The 24,254-nt window shown below is 41.4% G+C and overlaps 1 pseudogene; it reads right to left on the reverse strand.

Moving 5' to 3' along the window:
• The window catches only part of LOC129835656 (phospholipase D1-like), a 192,127-nt pseudogene extending 169,150 nt beyond the window's left edge, over positions 1-22,977 (reverse strand).
• Between the last annotated feature and the right edge of the window lie 1,277 nt (positions 22,978-24,254).

Consider the following 24,254-nt stretch of genomic DNA (forward strand, 5'->3'; position numbering starts at 1 on the left):
TGAACCTTTCTATTCTCATAGATTATACTTTTTGCTAAGTTATTATTGTTGATCGATTTGACTGTTTAAATCAGCCAGCAGTGCTATTTACAGAGGGGGACATAACTTAACAGTGATCTAGGGGTCCTCAAATTTTGGGGAAATCTAAAGCACATGTCCTGCATTTCTACACATTCTAATATGGCCCATGGTGTTTCTAGCCATCTCTATTTGGAACAACTAAAAGTTGGCAAACATTCCCACAGTCATCAAGCTAGGTAAGAGATTATTAAATATGTTTAAGTGATTGATAAGACTGAACTAGATCCCTGGATGAAATGCATGCTCAAATTAAACTGCCTGCTCTCGGGCCCAGAAGATATGATATGCATATAATTGGTAGATTTGGATAGAAAACACTCTAAAGTTTCCAAAACTGATAAAATTAGTATAAACAGAACTGATTTGGCAGGCGAAAACCTGAGAAAAAAGTTTTTGGGGGGGTTTTGTAGTTTTCTATTCAATGCCTTTACAGTATCCATTGACTTAGGACTCAAATTGCAGTTTCTATGCTTTCCACTAGATTGTTTCAGGCTTGTTTCAGGCTTGTATTCTGAAAAATTAGGAAGTAAGAGCAGTCTGAACTAGTGGACCCTGCCGTGTCACAGTGCTTTTTCATGCGCGAGACCGAGAGAGTGCGTTTCTTGTTTACCTTTTAAATTGACGACGTTATTGTCCGGTTGAAATATTATCGATTATTTAGGACTATAAACATCGTTTGACATGTGTCTATGAACTTTACGGATACAATTTGGATTTTTTTGTCTTCCTGTTTTGACTGCGTTTGAGCCTGTGGATGACTAAAGAAAACACGCGAACAAAACTGAGGTTTTTGGATATAAAGAGACTTTATCGAACAAAAGGAACATTTATTGAGTAAATGAATGTATGCTGAGTGCAACCATATGAAGATCATCAAATGTAAGGGATTAATTGTATCTCTATTTCTGACTTGTGTAACTGTTCTACTTGGCTGGTTAATGTTTGTAATGATTTGTCTTGTGGGCTATGTTCTCAAATAATCGTAAGGTATGCTTTCGCCGTAAAGCATTTTTTAAATCTGACACCGTGGTTGGATTCACAAGAAGTTAGTCTTTAAACCTATGTAAAATATGTTTTGTTTTCTGAATTTTTATAATGAGTATTTCTGTATTTGAATTTGGCGCCCAGCAGTTTCACTGGCTGTTGAAGAAGTGGGACGCTAACATCTCACGTACCCTAGACATCTTCAATATCAAATTTCAGCCAGACTGCCCAGTCAACCCGAGCCGCTTACACCCCACCAGTCTATTCAATAACTCAACTCTCTCCCCAACACAACTTCCTTTTGATCTTCTTTTTTTATTGAATAATTGAAATGACCATTATTCCCAGATCCCAGACTGTAGCTTTAAGCTCAATAAGTAAGCCGTCATTGTAAAAAACAATTATTTCTTAACTGACGTGCCTAGTTAAACAAAGGTCAAATAAAAAATATTAAAACATTTAAGCTGCTATACTGTAGGTCTACCCATCAACTCAAGATGGAACTTTGCATCATTCACTGATATTTTTAATATAATGAAAAATTCACCTGAGCTCTGTAGACTGGTCTTCCCTGGCTGTCTGACCCTGCTGGGACACCTGTCACCATCTGATCCTGTTAAGACATGATGGGCATAGTGTTGTGTACTGACTGTGCACTAGATGACTGCATTCCCGCGGGTGCCTGCGGGTCCCAACATAGATAATTGCGGAGCGGTCAGCATTTTTCATGCTGCAGGCGGGAGCGGGAGGTCAGACAGATGACTTTGGGATGAAAATATGTTTGCTGTCCCACAGATTATTTTTGAAACGGTCCTCTTTCTGTTTTGTATGCATTTTTCACACACTCACAATTTGCTGCTTCAACTCAGTAGCCTACCTCTCGTAGTTGGGCGTGAGAGTTCAAGTGCGCCTAGTATGCGTGGTCTCATTGAAATAAAGTACGCTGTGTACTTGGGCGGAGAATCACGTAGCAGTTAACTTGAATAAGAAATGTACTTAAATATGATTAGACTGTAGTTTTCTACAGTGTCTGTAAATAAATATTGATAATACAAATAAGTGGAGGGCTCTCAACCAACGTGAGTCGAAGTGCAATCAAAAAATTGCAGTCACAATGCATACATAGGTTGGGCTACTATGGTAAGCAAGCGTTGCGCCTTTTCATTTTCAATAAGTATGGATTACCCATTTATCTGTCTCTGCTTGCAAATGGTCCCCCTAAAAGTTATACTATATCCTATTGTAGCGGCTCTCGCAGGTGGTATGAAGAGTGGACCAAGGTGGTAAGTGTGTGGTAAGTGTTCATGATTCCTTTATTTCAAAAACACTCAAACAAAATAACAAACGTGAAAATGAAAGCGCACAGTTCTGTCAGGTACAGACACGAAACAGGAAACAAGATCCCAACACCTAATGGTGGGAAAAAGGGCTGCCTAAGTATGATACCCAATCAGAGACAACGATAGACAGCTGCCTCTGATTGGGAACCACACTCGGCCAAAAACAAAGAAACAGAAAACATAGAATGCCAAGCCAAATCACACCCTGACCTTACCAAATAGAGAAATAAAAAGGCTCTCTAAGGTCAGGGCATGACACCTGTAGGACAATGCAAAACGTAGCATCATTCTTTCATCATTCTTGCTGCTTCCAGTTCAGTAGCCATACCTGCAAGATCAGGTGTGAGTGTGGTCTCAATTAAATAGAGTATGTATACAGTACATGGGCGGAGAAGCACGGCGCAGATATCTTTCCAAGGTAATGTACTTCCTAAATAGGCCAATAGTTTACTACATTGGCTAGAAATAGGCCTACATTTTGATCACCCATATTTCTTCGTCTGTGCTTTCTGTGGAGGTTCCGTTTTAGGACCACTATTGTTTTCACTATATATTTTACCTCTTGGGGATGTTATTCGAAAACATAATGTTAACTTTAACACACAGCTGTACATTTCAATGAAACATGGTGAAGCCCCAAAATTGCCCTCGCTAGAAGCCTGTGTTTCAGACATAAGGAAGTGGATGGCTGAAAACTTTCTACTTTTAAACTCGGACAAAACAGAGATGCTTGTTCTAGGTCCCAAGAAACAAAGAGATCTTCTGTTAAATCTGACAATTCATCTTGATGGTTGTAAAGTCGTCTCAAATAAAACTGTGAAGGACCTCGGCGTTACTCTTGACCCTGATCTCTCTTTTGACGAACATATCAAGACATATCAAGGACAGCTTTTTTCCATCTACGTAACATTGCAAAAATCAGAAATTTTCTGTCCAAAAATGATGCAGAAAAATTAATCCATGCATTTGTTACTTCTAGGTTAGACTACTGCAATGCTCTACTTTCCGGCTACCCGGATAAAGCACTAAATAAACTTCAGTTAGTGCTAAATACGGCTGCTAGAATCCTGACTAAAACCAAGAAATTTGATCATATTACTCCAGTGCTAGCTTCCCTACACTGGCTTCCTGTTAAGGCAAGGGCTGATTTCAAGGTTTTACTGTTAACCTATAAAGCGTTACATGGGCTTGCTCCTACCTATCTTTCCGAGTTGGTCCTGCCGTACATACCTATACGTACGCTACGGTCACAAGACGCAGGCCTCCTAATTGTCCCTAGAATTTCTAAGCAAACAGGAGAGGCAGGGCTTTCTCCTATAGATCTCCATTTTTATGGAACAGTCTGCCTACCCATGTGAGAGACGCAGACTCGGTCTCAACCTTTAAGTCTTTACTGAAGACCTATCTCTTCAGTAGGTCATATGATTGAGTGTAGTCTGGCCCAGGAGTGTGAAGGTGAACGGAAAGGCTCTGGAGCAACGAACCGCCCTTGCTGTCTCTGCCGGGCCGGTTCCCCTCTCTCCACTGGGATTCTCTGCCTCTAACCCTATTACAGGGGCTGAGTCACTGACTTACTGGTGCTCTTTCATGCTGTCCCTAGGAGGTGTGCGTCACTTGAGTGGGTTGAGTTACTGACGTGATCTTCCTGTCTGGGTTGGCGCCCCCCCTTAGTTTGTGCTGTGGTGGAGATCTTTGTGGGCTATGCTCGGCCTTGTCTCAGGATTGTCAGTTGGTGGTTGAAGATTTCCCTCTAGTGGTGCGGGGGCTGTGCTTTGGCAAAGTGGGTGGGGTTATATCCTTCCTGTTTGGCCCTGTCCGGGGGTATCTTCGGATGGGGCCACAGTGTCTCCTGACCGCTCCTGTCTCAGCCTCCAGTATTTATGCTGCAGTAGTTTATGTGTCGGGGGGCTAGGGTCAGTTGGTTATACCTGGAGTACTTCTCCTGTCTTATCCAGTGTCCTGTGTGAATTTAAGTATGCTCTCTCTAATTCTCTCGTTCTCTCTTTCTTTCTCTCTCTCTGAGAACCTGAGCCCTAGGACCATACGCCAGGACTACCGGGCATGATGACTCCTTGCTGTCCCCAGTCCGCCTGGCCTTGCTGCTATTCCAGTTTCAACTGTTCTGCCTGCGGTTACGGAACCCCTACCTGTCCCAGACCTGCTGTTTTCAACTCTTAATGATCGGCTATGAAAAGCCAACTGACATTTATTCCTGATTATTATTTGACCATGCTTGTCATTTATGAACATTTTGACAATCTTGGCTCTCTCTAATTTTCTCCTTCTCTCTTTCTTTCTCTCGGAGGACCTGAGCCCTAAGACCATACTTCGGGACTACCGGGCGTGGTGACTCCTTGCTGTCCCCAGTCCGCCTGGCCTTGCTGCTATTCCAGTTTCAGCTGTTCTGCCTGCGGTTATGGAACCGCCACCTGTCCCAGACCTGTTGTTTTTCAACTCTTAATGATCGGCTATGAAAAGCCAACTGAAAATTATTCATGATTATTATTTGACCATGCTTGTCACTTATGAAAATTTTTGAACATCTTGGCATAGTTCTGTTATAATCTCCACCCGGCACAGCCAGAAGAGGACTGGCCACCCCTCATAGCCTGGTTCCTCTCTAGGTTTCTTCCTAGGTTTTGGCCTTTCTAGGGAGTTTTTCCTAGCCACCGTGCTTCTACAACTGCATTACTAGCTGTTTGGGGTTTTAGGCTGGGTTTCTGTACAGCACTTCGAGATATTAGCTGATGTACGAAGGGCTATATAAAATAAACTTGATTGATTGATTGAGGTGGGGCAGCCAGCAGAAAATACAGAGAAGAAGGGTTGGTAATGTTCTCTTGTTGCGCTGTGATTGGCTCAGTGTTCTGTCGCTCGTGGGGACACGACGTCAATGCCACATCTAAGGGTAGAGCTAGAAAATTCAAGTACCTTGGGTGCTGCCACAGAGTTACATTAGAAGTGCCCATCCAAGAAGGCTCAAGGTCATTAACTTCTTGGAACTATAGGGGGTGCTGTTCCGCATTAGCATATTTGTGTCTCCAAATTAAACTGCCTCGTGCTAAATTCTTGATCGTACAATATGCATATTATTGTTATTATTGGATAGAAAACACCTTCTAGTTTCTATAGAAGTTGAAATTTTGTCTCTGAGTGGTACAGAACAATTTCTACAGCACTTTTCATGACAGGGTTCAGATTTCAATTTTTTTTACCTCTGATCTGGGGTCTGTTTTTAAGGCGACAGTGAATGCTATGAAGAAACCGACACTGCCTACGTCTTCCTCTGGGTGTCTGTACGTCATCACGCTTTCAATGGAATCGATGGGATATTCACAGCCAGTATAAAAGACCAAAATGTATAGAGACCGCCCTTTCTCGTCGTGCGCCTGAAGCGTGAAGGGCATCGGACCTGCCTCGTTCCAAATCGTTTTCTAACCAGCAATATTTCTCCGGTCATGTTTTTACTCGTTTTAGGTGTTAAAAACATCATAATGTAGTTAATTTGAACCGTTTTATAGCAATTTATATCCGTTTAGTGCGATTTTGAGGAATTTATTTGTTGTGCACTCTGAAACTTTGGACACGTTTTGGGGTGTCGGTCGTTGGTGGTGGACATTTCGAAGGACAGAGGACATCTATCGACCAAAAGACGTTTATAACATAGAAAGGATACATTGCCCAAGAATCTGATGGAAGAACAGCTCAAAGTAAGCAATATTTAATATGATAAATCGTGTTTCTGTCGAAATATTTTAAACGCATATTTCGCCATTTTGTTTGGTATAGCTTCACTTGGCGAACCCTGTATTGAAAAGTAAGGATAATTTTAAAAATGTAAATCAGCGGTTGCATTAAGAACTAATTTGTCTTTCGATTCCTGTAAACCCTGTATTTTTTAGTCAAGTATATGATTAGCTATTAATTAAACTAGATCACTCTGAAAGATGGCGACCGACATTTTCAGGCTTGTTTTGCTACTATTTTCATTGTGTAACCACGGTTTTGTATGGCTAAATATGCACCTTTTCGAACAAACTGTATATGTATATTGTAAAATGATGTTACAGGAGTGTCATCGGAAGAATTCTGAGAAGGTTAGTGAAAAAATTAATATCTTTTGGCGATGTTGACTTTTATCGCTCACTTTGGCTAGAATCAATGCTGGGCTGCTATGTGCTATGTGCTATGCTAATATAACGATTTATTGTGTTTTCGCTGTAAGACACTTAGAAAATCTGAAATATTGTCTGTATTCACAGGATCTGTGTCTTTCGATTAGTGTATGCTGTGTATTTTTACGAAATGTTTGATGATTAGTAGTTAGGTAAACACGTTGCTCATTGTAATTATTCTAGTCCATTTGTGACGGTGGGTGCAATTGTAACCTATGGCAGCTACCTGAAATATGCACATTTTTCTAACAAAACCTATCCCATACCATAAATATGTTATCAGACTGTCATCTGATGAGTTTTTTTCTTGGTTAGGGGCTATAAATATCTTAGTTTAGCCGAATTGGTGATAGCTACTGGTGTTGGTGGACAAATAAAAGATGGTGGATTATGCTAATGTGTTTTTAGCTAATAGATTTACATCTTTACATATTGTGTCTTCCCTGTAAAACATTTTAAAAATCTGAAATGGTGGCTTTATTCACAAGATCTGTATCTTTCATCTGGTGTCTTGGACTTGTGATTTAATGATATTTAGATGCTACTATCTACTTGTGAAGCTATGCTAGCTATGCTAAACAGTGTGTGGGGGGTGGGGGGTGCTCCCGGATCCGGGTTTCTGAGGCAGTAGAGGTTAACCACAGATAAAATGACGTTAAATCACGTTATATCTACAGTAGCTTTATTGGACTTTATTGGACTGTCCGATCATGTCAACATCATACTTTCAAAATCTTAGCTAGCGGTCATCATGAATCAAGTCGACAATCTACTGGAAAATCCTTTGAAGAGAAATGATAGATAAAACGTATCGATGCTCATCATGATTCAACCCTTTTTTTCAGAGTTCCCAGTTGTTTTGAAAGCACCATATATCCAGAGAATGACAGACTTTGATGACAACGTTTGCCCACGAAGGACCGCCGCGCCACCTTCCTGTTCAAGTGAGCACAGCACGACAAGGAGAGTCCAAAAATGTATTGTATGCTGCTGCAAAAATGATGTAATATGCCAGGCAGATATGTATATTGTAGCAAAGAAAGTAATACTAAGTGTATGTTGTGTAGTAAGCTGTAAGTAACCCATGTGTCTCACCCTAATCGTTTGGTCTATTTTTACCTCTTAATTTTGCCTGCTGTTCTGACTTGGTGGTGCACATGTAGCCTATAACCTGTTTTTAAGAAATTGAATCATTGAATATTGTATGAGCTTTCATTTTCTGCTTATATGACCCCTTTATTTATCCTACGGTTCTGACTTGGTGTATATGGAGAACACTGTAAGAACAGCTCATGTTCTGAATTCTGTTGCTGTACATTTAAAAAGTGCTGAACAAATAGTTATAGCTCACTTATTAACCTGTTGAGGCTGGGGGCGCTGTTGTCACTATTTATGCTAATCGTGTAATTTTTGAAACGGCTTCCCACAAACTTCTTGATCGTACAATATGCATATTATTATTATTATTGGATAGAAAACAGTCTATAGTTTCTATAGGAGTTGAAATTTTGTCTCTAAGTGGAACAGAACCCATTCTACAGCAATTTCCCTGACATGGAGTCAGATTTCAGAAATGTTGGCCCCTGATCTGGAGTCAGTTAAAAGGCCACAGTTATTGCTATGAGTATACGGACACTGCTTACGTCTTCCCCTGGATGCCTTTACGTGATGACGATTTGAATGGGGTCGATTGCGCGTTCACAGGCACTACAAATTAAAAAACCCTGAGGCTAGTCACTCTTTTGGAGCTGCGTCATGCGCCTGGAGGACACCGACCCGCACCTGTTCCAAGCATTAGTGGAGGGAGTAATATTACTCTGGTCATGTTTCTACTCGTTATAGGAGTTAAAAACATCATAAGTAGTTAATTTAAAGCGTTTTATAGCAATTTATATCCGTTTAGTGCGATTTTGGGACATTTATTTCTGAAACGCTGTGAATGGCTGGGCACGCTTCCAGTTCATCCCGAACGCAGTTGGCATTTCCACATGGCAAGAGGACAGCTTTCCACCAAAAGACGATTAGACCCAAGAAAGGATCCTTTGCCCAAGATACTGATGGAAGAACAGCTCAAAGTAGGACATTTTTATTATGATAAATCGTGTTTCTGTCGAAAAATGTTAGTGGCTTAGGACGCCATGTTTTTTGACGTAGCTTCGCTTGGCGCAAACTGTATTGAAAAGTAAGGATAATTTAAAAAATGTAATTCCGCGATTGTATTAAGAATTAAATTGTCTATCAATCCCTGTCCACCCTATATTTTTTAGTCACGTTTATGAGTATTTATGTATAAGAGTAGATCACTGTCTAAGTGGCGCACGGACATTTTCTCACCAGCTGGGCTACATTTCACATTGTCTAACCATGATTTTGGTGGCTAAATATAAACATTTTCGATCAAACTCTATATGGATTGTGTAATATGATGTTACAGGAGTGTCATCTGAAGAATTCTGAGAAGGTTAGTGAAAAAAATAATATATTTTGGCGATGTTGACGTTATCGCTCACTTTGGCTAGAATCAATGCTGGGCTGCTATGTGCTATGTGCTATGCTAATATAACGATTTATTGTGTTTTCGCTGTAAGACACTTAGAAAATCTGAAATATTGTCTGTATTCACAGGATCTGTGTCTTTCGATTAGTGTATGCTGTGTATTTTTACGAAATGTTTGATGATTAGTAAGTAGGTAAACACGTTGCTCTATGTAGTTTTTCTATTCCATTTGTGACGGTGGGTGCAATTGTAACCTATGCCATCTACCTGAAATATGCACATTTTTCTAACAAAACCTATCCCATACCATAAATATGTTATCAGACTGTCATCTGATGAGTTTTTTTCTTGGTTAGGGGCTATAAATATCTTAGTTTAGCCGAATTGGTGATAGCTACTGGTGTTGGTGGACAAATAAAAGATGGTGGATTATCCTAATGTGTTTTTAGGTAATAGATTTACATCTTTACATATTGTGTCTTCCCTGTAAAACATTTTAAAAATCGGACATGTTGGCTGGATTCACAAGATCTGTGTCTTTCATTAGCTGTATTGGACTTTAATGTGTGAAAGTTAAATATTTAAAAAATATATTTTTTTTGAATTTCGCGGCTCTGCCTTTTCAGTGGGGGTGGGGGGGGAGTGCCGCTAGCGGCACCCTCATCCTAGACAGGTTAATGTCTTAATCGGAATTACAGATTGCCTCTTATCCACTTGTCGTTCCCTTATGCCATAAATTGTACATTTCAATTGCAGGTAGAAACTACATTTGTTTAAGCAAGTCAGGGGTAAAAGCTATGTTTTTTTAAAAGGCAGTAAATGAGGCTGAATTAACTGTTTCACTACCAGGCAAGGCTTCGCTGATAGCCAGGTGTAGCATTTGTAATGCTCTAACAGTTTGTGGGCACAGCTTGTCACCGTTATAGTGCAATTAATGTATTGTTTAGTATTGTGTTATGTTATGTTGTGTAGTGGCGTTGCTGGCATGCATCACCAATGTATATATATGTTTTGCACCACCAAGATGCTGAAATCGCCACTGAAATTAAGTTTTGCATCATGCGATAGAGTCTTTATGGATGTGTTATGAATGACCGAATGTGTCTCACTTAAAACTAAGTATTACAGGACACTGCATAATGTGTCAATAAATAGGTTAATATTCTGCTGATGTATTAACCTCTAACGAGCACCTACCCCGGGTCCGGGAGCACCCCCCACCCCTCCCCCCACACTGAAATCTATTAGCTAACCACGTTAGCAAAAGACATCACTTTTCTAACTCCATCAGTTCCTTACTCCATCAGGTGCTATCACCAATTCGGCTAAACTAAGATATTGATAGCCATTAACCAAGAAACAACCTAATCAGATGACAGTCTGATAACATATTTATGGTATAGGATAGTTTTTTTGGGAAAAATGTGCATTTTTCAGGTATAAATCACAGTTCTACATTGCAGCTGCAATCTGAAATAGTGCCGACGCAGCCAGAACAATTACAGAGACCAACGTCATATAACTAATTACTTATCTTAAAACATTTCAGAAAAAATACACAGCGTACAGATATTGAAAGCCCAACATCTGGTGAATCCAAACAATATTTCTGATTTATTAAATGTTTTATAGCGAAAACAAAATGTAGCGCTAAATTAGCATAGCCACGCCAGCCAGAACCAGCTGGGCGCCCACGACCAGTTCACATGCACGACAGATATATGAAATAACATCGTAAATTGGGTCTTACTATTGCTGATCTTTCATCAGAATGTTGATCAAGGTGTCCTTAGTCCTGATGAGTCGTTCAATCCATTCATAATGGCAACTTTCCCTCTTCATTTAGCATATGTACTGGTCGACTGGCCAAAGTAAAAAAAGTCACAGAACGGAACACGGCAAAACTCCCGAAAAAATTCAAATAATCTGATTAAACTATATTGAAAAAACATACATTAAGATGATATGGTCACATGTATCAAACAAACTTCGAGACGGAGATAGTTTTCATCCGTAACGGCAGCAAAACAGTAGACAATCGCACCTCCAAATCGCGCGATTCAGAGAACCGGAAGTTGTCGGTCACGCCAAAGAAATAGGTCTTATTTCACGTCAGTACAAGATAAACAAAAAATTTCTCCTCTGACGTCCTCTTGACACCCAGAGGAAGACGAATGAAGTGTGTTTCGGGTCATAGGTGGCGTGACCATATATAGGCAGAGCGTTGAAGCGAGCATACACATCTTGCATTCTTCTTCTTGGTCAGGGAAAGTGCATGTCAAATGACTTCTGTTTCACTCAGAGACAAAATTGAAACGGTTTTAGAAACTATAGATTATTTTCTATCCAATGGTATTAATTATATGCATATAGTAAGAGCAATAATTGAATAAGAGGCAGTTTAATCTGTAGAGGAAATTATGCTAATGCGAAAACAGCACCCCATGTATTCTCAAGAAATTAAGGTTCTCTCATGATCCACAGGATACTGTAGGGTGTGAGAGGAATTTAAATAAGTTGATGGACCTGCAAAGCTTGCGTTTGTGTGTGTGTGTGTGTGTGTGTGTGTGTGTCAGAACCAAGATGATTTGGAGTAGGTCCGCACCAGGTATTCCTCTTCTGTTCCAATGCAGGAGACCAGGGCTTGATTACAACCTGTTACAATAGTGCCAACATTTTGTGGCTCGTCTTTCAGCGGGGGAGTGGTTGAATGTGTCAAAGACCTGACTGGGCCCAGTAAGGCTCGTTTTTGTTGTTAGTGTGCTAAGGAACATGGTGTAAGGTCGTCCCCAGGCTTTTGCACACACAGCACATACAAGCCTGGGATATAAACCAGTCAAAGTTGGCCTTAGTGGGAGTAACCATATAGTTCTATAGGAGGGACCTTACAGAGTAAAGTATTTGTCATCATCACTACTTAACACAGTGAAAAAGTCATAATTATAGATAGCCACTAACCATTTTCAAAATGTATCTTCTTAAAATGTGATTTGAAACCTAACCCTAATTAATGAAGGCCAAGTTTAATGTGTTGGTCCACCAGACTATCAGCGCATTTGGGCGGAAGTGTCTGGAAATTAGATTAGGTGTAATGTGACTAACATGACATCACTTTAGAGTGTATGCCATCCTTAAGCACAACATGTCACCCTTTATAAAACACATGTTTATATTATATTCAACATAGTGGGTTATGTCACACAGTTATGCCACGGTTATTAATGCTTTCTAACACATTTATGTAGTGCTTATGAAGGCATTATGAAGGGTTTTTGAAGCCTTTATAAGCTGAACGTAATTTAAAGTAGGACCTACAGTTCTATCATAGATTCTGCAAACACACCAGGACTGACACACAACCCATCTCTCTAATTGCTTTCCCTTATATGTGAGGGGGAAAATGAAAGGGAATTTTAAGATCCTGTAACAAGTCAAAGTAATATACATATTAATCGCCTATCAATTACGATTCTACAGAGTAGAATAGGACTTGGGCCCCACCTCTGACCAATCCCCACAGAGAATCAAATTGTGTTTTCAACAATTATCCATTAATACATTCCAAGGTCATCTTGGCATTATGTTCTTGACAGTTGTTAGAACAAATTGAAGCAGTTATGAGCCAACTTTTCTGTCTGTCTATCTGTACACTGACAGAGCTACCCAATCATGCAGACAGTCTTGTGTGAGTGTGTGTGTTTATTTGTGTGTGCGTGTGTATATGTGTGTACCATACGTCATATGCATGTGTATCCTACCTAAAGGTGAGGACAATGAGTGACCTGTAGGTTGTGTGGCTGTTGTTGCTGCTCAGGTTACTACCCCAGAAGTAATTTCTCCAGATGCTGTTGAGGGGGGTGGCTGGGTTCAGGTCCTGGAAGAGAGACACATCAAAAAAGAGATGTGACACATGGCTGGGGACTATTGTGGAAATCACGTTCCTCTACCGTTCAGAGTGCTGTTGACATCTGACTGCTGACATTTGTGCTGGATTATACAAGTAAAATATGTTTGCACTCAGTTTGCAAGTACTCTAGGCAGGCAAACGCTATTGGTGTGTTCGAGCCCTTAGAAACACACACATTGATGTGTTTACGTATGACTTGTAATATGACATGAGTATACAGGTTGACTCATAACCTGCAGTCCACGGTTTAATCAGGTTATATCCTCCGGCAGGTTTAGGGTCATGTAATATTGTGTCGGATTGAATAAAGAGAAAACAATACATAAAAAAGCATAAATGTATCATTCTTGTAAAATGTATAGGCTACATTGAGGCTTTTCTTAAATTTTTTTGGGCTACGTTGATGCTTTTCTTTCATTTTTTGGGCTACATTGAGGCTTTTCTTTCATTTTTAGTGCTACGTTGAGGCTTTTCATTCATTTTTTGGGCTACGTTGAGGCTTTTCTTAATTTTTTTGGGCTACATTGAGGCTTTTCTTTCATTTTTTGGGCTACGTTGAGGCTTTTCATAAAAAAATGTTGCTACGTTGAGGCTTTTCTTTCATTTTTTGGGCTACATTGAGGCTTTTCTTTCATTTTTTTTGGCTACGTTGAGGCTTTCTTACAAAATGTTGGGCTACATTGCATTAGTGTGTAAACCTAACCTAACCTTCCTTAAGACCGGTCAAACTGATGTCATTTGTTGTTGAATCTGCAGAGGTGTTGCTGTGCGTTTTGTTGCTGTGCGTTTTGCTGACAACTTTACTTTACTTTGCTAGCTGACAACTTTACGTTTTTTGTTTTGTTTTTGTTTTTAATTATCGTTTATATTTTTAGTTTTTCCATCGCAACTTTTTTCCCTCATTCAACTTTTTCACTCCGGACGCTTTATCTGGACATGGTTCGTCAACACCTTCAACAGCCGAAGCTAAGTAGTAACATTAACATGATGTCTTCTAATTGCAGTCGCTGTACTCATAATATACAGGAGAATGATCGCCTTACGGCGAAAATAGCTGTGCTGCAAGCCCAGCTTCAGACGCAATCGTTAGGCAAGGGTAATTTCAGTGTAGGAAAGGAAGAAACAGCGTCTGTGCCACCAGTAAGTACAGATAGTAACGTTAGTATAAATCCCCCCCGCACAGTCCCCGCAGCCGGACAACTTTCTCATGGCTTCTGGAGGGAAATGCTGTTGGAATGCTCAACCGGTGTCGCTCATTCAGCCGACAGAAACTTTCAACCGGTTTTCCCCATTATGTAGCGAGTCGGAGTCTGAGTCTGAGTCTTCTCTTGTCTCTACTCCTCCCGTTACGGGGTCTGAGACGCCGAAGGCTCCCAACATTAGCTCTGACAAATTGAAAACCCTAGTCATTGGCGACTCCATTACCCGCAGTATTAGACTTAAAACGAATCACCCAGCGATCATACACTGTTTACCAGGGGGCAGGGCTACCGACGTTAAGGCTAATCTAAAGATGGTGCTGGCTAAAGCTAAATCTGGCGAGTGTAGAGAGTATAGAGATATTGTTATCCACGTCGGCACCAACGATGTTAGGATGAAACAGTCAGAGGTCACCAAGTGCAACATAGCTTCAGCGTGTAAATCAGCTAGAAAGATGTGTCGGCATCGAGTAATTGTCTCTGGCCCCCTCCCAGTTAGGGGGAGTGACGAGCTCTACAGCAGAGTCTCAGCACTCAATCGCTGGTTGAAAACTGTTTTCTGCCCCTCCCAAAAGATAGAATTTGTAGATAATTGGCCCTCTTTCTGGGACTCACCCACAAACAGGACCAAGCCTGACCTGCTGAGGAGTGACGGACTCCATCCTACCTGGAGGGGTGCTCTCATCTTATCTACCAACATAGATAGGGCTCTAACTCCTTTAGCCCCACAATGAAATAGGGTGCAGGCCAGGCAGCAGGCTGTTAGCCAACCTGCCAGCTTAGTGGAGTCTGCCAATAGCACAGTCAGTGTAGTCAGCTCAGCCATACCCATTGAGACTGTGTCTCTGCCTCGACCTAGGTTGGGCAAAACTAAACATGGCGGTGTTCGCCTTAGCAATCTTATTAGGATAAAGACCTCCTCCATTCCTGCCATTATTGAAAGAGATCGTGATACCTCACATCTCAAAATAGGGTTACTTAATGTTAGATCCCTCACTTCAAAGGCAGTCATAGTCAATGAACTAATCACTGATCATAATCTTGATGTGATTGGCCTGACTGAAACATGGCTTAAGCCTGATGAATTTACTGTGTTAAATGAGGCCTCACCTCCTGGTTACACTAGTGACCATATCCCCCGTGCATCCCGCAAAGGCGGAGGTGTTGCTAACATTTACGATAGCAAATTTCAATTTACAAAAACAAAAATTGCGTTTTCGTCTTTTGAGATTCTAGTCATGAAATCTATGCAGCCTACTCAATCACTTTTTACAGCTACTGTTTACAGGCCTCCTGGGCCATATACAGCGTTCCTCTCTGAGTTTCCTGAATTCCTATCAGACCTTGTAGTCATAGCAGATCATATTCTAATTTTTGGTGATTTTAATATTCACATGGAGAAGTCCACAGACCCACTCCAAAAGTAATTCGGAGCCATCATCGACTCAGTGGGTTTTGTCCAACATGTCTCTGGACCTACTCACTGCCACAGTCATACTCTGGACCTAGTTTTGTCCCATGGAATAAATGTTGTAGATCTTAATGTTTTTCCACATAATCCTGGACTATCGGACCACCATTTTATTACGTTTGCAATCGCAACAAATAATCTGCTCAGACCCCAACCAAGGAGCATCAAAAGTCGTGCTATAAATTCTCAGACAACACAAAAATTCCTTGATGCCCTTCCAGACTCCTTCTGCCTACCCAAGGACGTCAGAGGACAAAAATCAGTTAACCACTTAACTGAGGAACTCAATTTAACCTTGCGCAATACCCTAGATGCAGTTGCACCCCTAAAAACGAAAAACATTTGTCATAAGAAACTAGCTCCCTGGTATACAGAAAATACCCGAGCTTTGAAGCAAGCTTCCAGGAAATTGGAACGGAAATGGCGCCACACCAAACTGGAAGTCTTCCGACTAGCTTGGAAAGACAGTACCGTGCAGTACCGAAGAGCCCTCACTGCTGCTCGATCATCCTACTTTTCCAACTTAATCGAGGAAAATAAGAACAATCCAAAATTTCTTTTTGATACTGTTGCAAAGCTAACTAAAAAGCAGCATTCCCCAAGAGAGGATGGCTTTCACTTCAGCAGTAATAAATTCATGAACTTCTTTGAGGAAAAGATCATGACCATTAGAAAGCCAATTACGGACTCCTCTTTGAATCTGCGTATTCCTCCAGGGCTTAGCTGTCCTGGATCTGCACAGCTCTGCGAGGGCCTGGGATCGGGAGAGACACTTAAGTGTTTTAGTACTATATCTCTTGACACAATGATGAAAATAATCATGGCCTCTAAACCTTCAAGCTGCATACTGGATCCTATTCCTACTAAACTGCTGAAGGAGCTGCTTCCTGTGCTTGGCCCTCCTATGTTGAACATAATAAACAGCTCTCTATCCACCGGATGTGTACCAAACTCACTAAAAGTGGCAGTGATAAAGCCTCTCTTGAAAAAGCCAAACCTTGACCCGGAAAATATAAAAAACTATCGGCCTATATCGAATCTTCCATTCCTCTCAAAATTTTTAGAAAAAGCTGTTGCGCAGCAACTCACTGCCTTTCTGAAGACAAACAATGTATACGAAATGCTTCAGTCTGGTTTTAGACCCCATCATAGCACTGAGACTGCACTTGTGAAGGTGGTAAATGACCTTATAATGGCGTCAGACCGAGGCTCTGCATCTGTCCTCGTGCTACTAGACCTTACTGCTGCCTTTGACACCATCGATCACCACATTCTTTTGGAGAGACTGGAAACCCAAATTGGTCTACACGGACAAGTTCTGGCCTGGTTTAGATCTTACCTGTCGGAAAGATATCAGTTTGTCTCTGTGAATGGTCTGTCCTCTGACAAATCAACTGTACATTTCGGTGTTCCTCAAGGTTCCGTTTTAGGACCACTATTGTTTTCACTATATATTTTACCTCTTGGGGATGTTATTCGAAAACATAATGTTAACTTTCACTGCTATGCGGATGACACACAGCTGTACATTTCAATGAAACATGGTGAAGCCCCAAAATTGCCCTCGCTAGAAGCCTGTGTTTCAGACATAAGGAAGTGGATGGCTGAAAACTTTCTACTTTTAAACTCGGACAAAACAGAGATGCTTGTTCTAGGTCCCAAGAAACAAAGAGATCTTCTGTTAAATCTGACAATTCATCTTGATGGTTGTAAAGTCGTCTCAAATAAAACTGTGAAGGACCTCGGCGTTACTCTTGACCCTGATCTCTCTTTTGACGAACATATCAAGACTGTTTCAAGGACAGCTTTTTTCCATCTACGTAACATTGCAAAAATCAGACATTTTCTGTCCAAAAATGATGCTGAAAAATTAATCCATGCATTTGTTACTTCTAGGTTAGACTACTGCAATGCTCTACTTTCCGGCTACCCGGATAAAGCACTAAATAAACTTCAGTTAGTGCTAAATACGGCTGCTAGAATCCTGACTAGAACCAAGAAATTTGATCATATTACTCCAGTGCTAGCTTCCCTACACTGGCTTCCTGTTAAGGCAAGGGCTGATTTCAAGGTTTTACTGTTAACCTGTCTAGGATCAGCGTGGCGCTAGCGGCACCCCCCCCCCCCCCCCCCCACTGAAAAACCAGTGCCGCGAAATTCAAAAAAAATATTTTTTTAAAATATTTAACTTTCACACATTAAAGTCCAATACAGCTAATGAAAGACACAGATCTTGTGAATCCAGTCAACATTTCCGATTTTTTAAATGTTTTACAGGGAAGACACAATATGTAAAGATGTACATCTATTACCTAAAAACACATTAGCATAATCCACCATCTTTTATTTGTCCACCAACACCAGTAGCCATCACCAATTCGGCTAAACTAAGATATTTATAGCCCCTAACCAACAAAAAAACTCATTAGATGACAGTCTGATAACATATTTATGGTATGGGATAGGTTTTGTTAGAAAAAAGTGCATATTTCAGGTAGATGGCATAGTTTACAATTGCACCCACCATCACAAATGGACTAGAATAATTACAATGAGCAACGTGTTTACCTAACTACTAATCATCAAACATTTCGTAAAAATACACAGCATACACGAATCGAAAGACACAGATCCTGTGAATACAGACAATATTTCAGATTTCTAAGTGTCTTACAGCGAAAACACAATAAATCGTTATATTAGCTTAGCACATAGCAATTAGCAGCCCAGCATTGATTCTAGCCAAAGTGAGCGATAAAAGTCAACATCGCCAAAAGATATTAATTTTTTCACTAACCTTCTCAGAATTCTTCCGATGACACTCCTGTAACATCACATTACAACATGTATATACAGTTTGATCGAAAATGTTTATATTTAGCCACCAAAATCATGGTTAGACAATGTGAAATGTAACTCAGCTGGTCAGAATTTGTCCTTGCGCCACTTAGACAGTGATCTACTCTTATACATAAATACTCATAAACGTGACTAAAAAATATAGGGTGGACAGGGATTGATAGACAATTTAATTCTTAATACAATTGCGTTATTACATTTTTTAATTTATCCTTACTTTTCAATACAGTTTGCGCCAAGCGAAGCTACGTCAAAAAACATGGCGTCCTAAGCCACTAAAATGTTTCGACAGAAACACGATTTATCATAATAAAAATGTCCTACCTTGAGCTGTTCTTCCATCAGTATCTTGGGCAAAGGATCCTTTCTTGGGAGAAATCGTCTTTTGGTGGAAAGCTGTCCTCTTGCCATGTGGAAATGTCAACTGCGTTCGGGATGAACTGAAAAGCGTGCCCAACTTTTCACATCGTTGCAAAAATAAATGTCCCAAAATCGCACTAAACGGATATAAATTGCTATAAAACGCTTTAAATTAACTACTTTATGATGTTTGTAACTCCTATAACGAGTGAAAAGATGACCGGAGAAATATAACAGGCTAAACTAACGCTTGGAACAGGAGAGGGTCGGTGTCTTCCACGCGCGTTACGCAGCAAGAAAAGACTTGCTAGCTAAAGGTTTTTTTCATTTGTAGGGCCTGTGAACGCGCAATCGACCCCGTTGGAATCGTCATCACGTAAAGGCATCCAGGGGAAGACGTAAGAAGTGTCCGTATAGTCATAGCAACGACAGTGCCCTTTTAACTGACTTCAGAAAAGTGGCCAACATTTCTCAAATCTGACTCCATGTCAGGGAAATTGCTGTAGAATGGGCTCTGTTCCACTTAGAGACAAAATTTCAACTCCTATAGAAACTATAGACTGTTTTCTATCCAATAATAATAATAATATGCATATTGTACGATCAAGGATTTTGTGGGAAGCCGTTTAAAAAATTTGCCAAATTAGCATAAATAGTCTAAACAGCGCCCCCATCCCCAACAGGTTAACCTATAAAGCGTTACATGGGCTTGCTCCTACCTATCTTTCCGAGTTGGTCCTGCCGTACATACCAATACTTACGCTACGGTCACAAGACGCAGGCCTTCTAATTGTCCCTAAAATTTCTAAGCAAACAGGAGAGGCAGGGCTTTCTCCTATAGATCTCCATTTTTATGGAACAGTCTGCCTACCCATGTGAGAGACGCAGACTCGGTCTCAACCTTTAAGTCTTTACTGAAGACTTATCTCTTCAGTAGGTCATATGATTGAGTGTAGTCTGGCCCAGGAGTGTGAAGGTGAACGGAAAGGCTCTGGAGCAACGAACCGCCCTTGCTGTCTCTGCCGGGCCGGTTCCCCTCTCTCCACTGGGATTCTCTGCCTCTAACCCTGTTACTGGGGCTGAGTCACTGGCTTGCTGGTGCTCTTTCATGCCGTCCCTAGGAGGGGTGCGTCACTTGAGTGGGTTGAGTTACTGACGTGAACTTCCTGTCTGGGTTGGCGCCCCCCCTTGGTTGTGATGTGGTGGAGACCTTTGTGGGCTATACTCGGCCTTGTCTCAGGATTGTCAGTTGGTGGTTGAGGATATCCCTCTAGTGGTGTGGGGGCTGTGCTTTGGCAGAGTGAGTGGGGTTATATCCTTCCTGTTTGGCCCTGTCCGGGGGTTTCTTCGAATGGGGCCACAGTGTCTCCTGACCGCTCCTGTCTCAGCCTCCAGTATTTATGCTGCAGTAGTTTATGTGTCGGGGGGCTAGGGTCAGTTGGTTATACCTGGAGTACTTCTCCTGTCTTATCCAGTGTCCTGTGTGAATTTAAGTATGCTCTCTCTAATTCTCTCGTTCTCTCTTTCTCTCTGAGAACCTGAGCCCTAGGACCATACGTCAGGACTACCGGGCATGCTGACACCTTGCTGTCCCCAGTCCGCCCGGCCTTGCTGCTATTCCAGTTTCAACTGTTCTGCCTGCGGTTACGAAACCCCTACCTGTCCCAGACCTGCTGTTTTCAACTCTTAATGATCGGCTATGAAAAGCCAACTGAGATTTATTCCTGATTATTATTTGACCATGCTTGTCATTTATGAACATTTTGAAAATCTTGGCTCTCTCTAATTTTCTCCTTCTCTCTTTCTTTCTCTCGGAGGACCTGAGACCTAGGACCATACGTCGGGACTACCGGCCGTGGTGACTCCTTGCTGTCCCCAGTCCGCCTGGCCTTGCTGCTATTCCAGTTTCAACTCTTCTGCCTTACACCTGCATTACTAGCTGTTTGGGGTTTTAGGCTGGGTTTCTGTACAGCACTTCGAGATATTATGATGTACGAAGGGCTATATAAAATAAAATTGATTGATTGATTGATTTGGAAATTTAGCACAGATTTTTCTTTTTTATTGCACTTTCTCTCCTGTCCCAAAACGTCTTTGCTCTGTGAAAGAAGCAGAGATAACAGAGAACATTATTGATGTCAACTAGATTGAAGCATTCATTTGATAATTGATGATATTATTTTGGTGAGAGAGGGTTTATTTAGTCTTCTAGGGCAACATATAATGACAGAAGAGAAGCTGCATGTAGTTAATTAAAGACAAGCCTACCAAAAATTATAAGCAGAGACATATCTAAATTAGGCCCAAAAATATGCTGCATCCCGTCAACAAATCATTCCGCCGTCTCTGTAGCCTACAGCACATTCTCTATATTTGCGAGTTAGGGTCAGGTGCGGGCCTCATATTTTCACTTTATGTACTCCCTGTTCACTCATGACTGCACGGCCAGGCACAACTCCAACACCATCATTAAGTTTCCAGATGACACAACAGTGATCACCGACAACGATGAGACAGCCCATAGGGAGGAGGTCAGAGACCTGACCGTGTGGTGCAAGGACAACAACCTCTCCCTCAACGTGATCAAGACAAAGGAGATGATTTTGGACTACAGGAAAAGGAGGACCGAGCTCGCCCCCATTCTCATCGACGGAGCTGTAGTGGAGTAGGTTGAGAGCTTCAAGTTCCTTGGTGTCCACATCATCAACAAAATAACATGGCCCAAGCACACCAGGACAGTCCTGAAGAGGACACAACAAAACCTGCTCCCCTTCAGGAGACTGAAAAGATTTGGCAAGGGTCCTCAGATCCTCAAAACGTTTTACAGCTTCACTATCGAGAGCATCCTGGCGGGTTGCATCACTGCCTTGCAACTGCTCGGTCTCCGATCGCAAGGTACTACAGAGGGTAGTGCATACGGCCCAGTACATCGCTGGCTGGTAATGACATCTACATAAAAAGGTGTAAAAAGCCACATAGCTACCACGGTAGTTATTTTATGGCTGGTTATGACACCTACATAAAAAGGTGTAAAAAGCCACAAAAACTACCACGGTAGTTATTTTATGGTTGGTTATGACACTTACATAAGAGTGTCAAGACCCACATAACCTACCACACAAGGCAAAACATTCCATTACACCATAGCCAACAGTATGTCAACAGTATTTTTTTGTAAAAAAAAAAAAGAATTACCATAATCAAGTATAATTCTAATTTCACGCACATTGATATCAGACATGCAATGATCTGTTGCTGATGACAGGGATGAATGCAAGAGCAGATTTGAGGAGCTAATTAAACAGCATGATCATTACACAGGTGCACCTTGTGCTGGGGGCAATAAAAAGCCACTCTAAAATGTGCAGTTTTGTCACACAACACAATGCCACAGATGTCTCAAGTTTTGAGGGAGCGTGCAATTCGACATTGACTGCAGGAATGTCCATCAGAGCTAGTGCCAGAGAATTTCATGTTAATTTCTCTACCAAAAGACGCTTCCAATGTAGTTTTAAAGAATTTGGCAGTACGGCCAATCGGCCTCACAACCTCAGTTGTGTGGGCGAGCGGTTTGCTGATGTCAACGGTGTGACCAGAGTGCCCCATGGTGGCGATGGGGTTATGGTATGGGCAGGCATGAACTACAGACAACGAACACAATTAAATTTTGTCAACGGCAATTTGAATGCACATAAATACCGTGACGAGATCCTAAAGTCCATTGTCGTGCCATCCATCCGCCGCCATCACCTCATGTTTCAGCATGGTTAGGCACAGTCCAATATCTCAATGATCTGTAAACAATTCCTGGAAGCTGAACATTTCACAGTTCTTCCATGGCCTGAATACTCACCAGACATCTCATCCATTGAGCATGTTTGGGATGCTCTGGATTGACGTGCATGACATTGGGTTCCAGTTCCCGCCAAAATCCAGCAACTTCACACAGCCATTGAAGAGGAGTGGGACAACATTCCACAGGCCACAATCAATAGCTTGATCAACTCATCCCACTGAACCTGCCCCGGAGACGGTTACTTGGCCACTGAAGATCCTCCTCTGTGGGCTCTTGAGACAGAGGTCCTGCACTGACTGCACTTGCATTTCACATCCATACGGCCAATGTTGTGAACTGCCGAAAAAGGCTGCATGGCTAAAGTTATGAGCTCCATGGAGGCATCCACATGTGATAGAGAGAATCCCTAGTTACCTATAGAGACCTGCCAAGAGGAAGGATGTTAAGTGGTTGATAAGGGAATTTATATGTTTAAAGTAATAATAAGAGAATATGAATGACATTAAGAGTAATGACTAAAGTATTTCACCCTAATAGTTACAGAAGCTTAGACAATGTGTTTAGACATACTACTAGAATATTGTGAGACAGTGGGAACATTGTGTTTGTGTGTGATAAAGAGGAACTGACAACCGCCATGTTTTGGTACTGTGAGACCAAGGACAGGAGATTAAGTTCCTCCACCCAGGGAGGAACAGATGCACTTGTAGGCGCTTGTAGGAGTTATAGAAAAGGCTGTGCGCATTATTATGATTTTTAGAATGTTCTCGTGAATAAAGGACCATACCTTTTGCGTAAGCTAAGTCTTTGCCTAATTATTAATGAACCCAGGGTCTTACAAACCTCGGGAATTGGTCAGTAGTAAACAGTAGCTATAAAAATAGATTGAGTAGGCTGCATAGATTTCATGACTAGAAGCTCAAAAAGAGGAAAACGTCATTTTTGGGGGGTAAATTGAAATTTGCTATCGTAAATGTTAGCAACACCTCCACCTTTGCGGGATGCACGGGGGATATGGGCACTAGTGTAACCAGGAGGTGAGGCCTCATTTGACACAGTAAATTCATCAGGCTTAAGCCATGTTTCAGTCAGGCCAATCACATCAAGATTATGATCAGTGATAAGTTCATTGACTATAACTGCCTTTGAAGTGAGGGATCTAACATTAAGTAGCCCTATTTTGAGATGTGAGGTATCACGATCTCTTTCAATAATGGCAGGAATGGAGGAGGTCTTTATCCTAGTGAGATTGCTAAGGCGAACACCGCCATGTTTAGTTTTGCCCAACCTAGGTCGAGGCACAGACACGGTCTCAATGGGTATAGCTGAGCTGACTACACTGACTGTGCTAGTGGCAGACTCCACTAAGCTGGCAGGCTGGCTAACAGCCTGCTGCCTGGCCTGCACCCTATTTCATTGTGGAGCTAGAGGAGTTAGAGCCCTGTTGTTTAATGTTTACCTTAGATCCTAGATCTTGACCTTCTTTGACTCCTATTCTGTAAGTTACTCGTCCTTGATGGTCAGTAGTATATATTGTTTGTCTTTCACTTCATATCAATGACAATGGAGTCATATAATTAGTATC

Source organism: Salvelinus fontinalis, chromosome 36 (genome assembly GCF_029448725.1).
Source record: "Salvelinus fontinalis isolate EN_2023a chromosome 36, ASM2944872v1, whole genome shotgun sequence".
NCBI classification, from domain to species: domain Eukaryota; kingdom Metazoa; phylum Chordata; class Actinopteri; order Salmoniformes; family Salmonidae; genus Salvelinus; species Salvelinus fontinalis.